Source organism: Aptenodytes forsteri, unplaced genomic scaffold (genome assembly GCF_000699145.1).
Source record: "Aptenodytes forsteri isolate BGI_AS27 unplaced genomic scaffold, ASM69914v1 Scaffold115, whole genome shotgun sequence".
In the NCBI taxonomy this organism is placed as follows: domain Eukaryota; kingdom Metazoa; phylum Chordata; class Aves; order Sphenisciformes; family Spheniscidae; genus Aptenodytes; species Aptenodytes forsteri.
The window spans coordinates 2,273,203-2,274,621 of NW_008795319.1; positions in this window are offsets into that span (position 1 = coordinate 2,273,203).

The following is a 1,419-nucleotide window of genomic DNA, read 5'->3' on the forward strand; positions in this document are numbered from 1 at the left end:
GGGTGACATTAGCCTTCTTCCAGTCTTCTGGGATGTCCCCCTGATCTCCATGATGTCTCAAAGATTGTGGAGAGTGGCCTTGCAATGACATCAGCCAGCTCTCTTAACACCCTCGGGTGGATAACGTCAGGGCCCATCGATTTGTAGGGGTCAAGCTCCTGTAATAGTTCACATACCAACTCTTCCTTCACTGATGGTGGGTCTGTCTTTGCATCGACCTGGATTTTTGTTCCCAAGGCCCAACAGTGTTGGTAAAAACAGAGGTGAAGAAAGTGTTGAGAACCTCTGCCTTTTCAGCGTTGTTGGTGACTAATTGACCTCTTCTGTTTAACAGTGGGCCAATATTTTCCTTCTGTTTCTGCTTGTTGTTTAGGTACCTGAAGAATCTTTTCTTGTAGTTTTCGACATCTCTGGCCAATTTCTGTTCGAGTTGAGCTTTTCTAACTGCATCTCTGCACGCCCTGGCAATGCCCTTGTAGTTCTCAATGGGTATTTGTCCACTTTTCCAACTCTGGTTCGCTTCTCTTTTGGTTTTCAGCAGACTCAGAAGCTCGCAGTTAAGCCAAGGGGTCTCTTGCTCCACCTACTTCGCTTACCTTTAAAGGGAATGAACGGTGTTTGTACTTCCAAGAGAGCGTTCTAGTAAACCTCCCAGCACTTGCTAGCTCCTTTATTCTCCATGGAAGCTTCCCACGGAATCCCTCCCAACTGAGCTCTGAGCAAGCTGAAGTTTGCTCTTCTAAAATCTAAAACCTTTGTCCTAGTACCAACCTTCAGCATGCTCAGCAGGATCTCAAACTCCATGATATTGTGATCACTGCAGCCAAGGCTATCACTAACCGAGATATTACAAAGCGGGTTTTCTTGGTTTGTGAGTAGCAAGTCCAGCAGTGCCTCATTCCTGGTTGGCACATCTAACATTTGTGTGAGGAAGCAGTCCTCTACACATTCCAGCAACTTGATGGATGGCATGTGAGTTGCTGTATTTTTCTTCCACCAAATGTCCGGGTAGTTGAAGTCACCCATGAGAACCAGGTTCTGTTGACCCGAAGCTTGCTTAAGTGACCCAAATAGTTCTTCGTTGGCCTTATTGTCTTGGTTTGGAGGTCGGTAGCAGATGCCTACTGTAAGATCCCCCTTGGAGACAACACTTCTGATCTTGACCCAGAGGCATTTGATACAGCTTCCACAATTGCCATAGTTGAGTTCTATACATTCAAGGTTCTCCTTAACATAAAGCGTGACTCTCCTCTTCTTTTTTGGGCCCCTCACTACAAGAAGGACGTCGAGGTGCTGGAGCGTGTCCAGAGAAGGGCAACGAGGCTGGTGAGGGGTCTGGAGAACAAGTCTTATGAGGAGCGGCTGAGGGAACTGGGGTTGTTTAGCCTGGAGAAGAGGAGGCTGAGGGGAGACCTCATC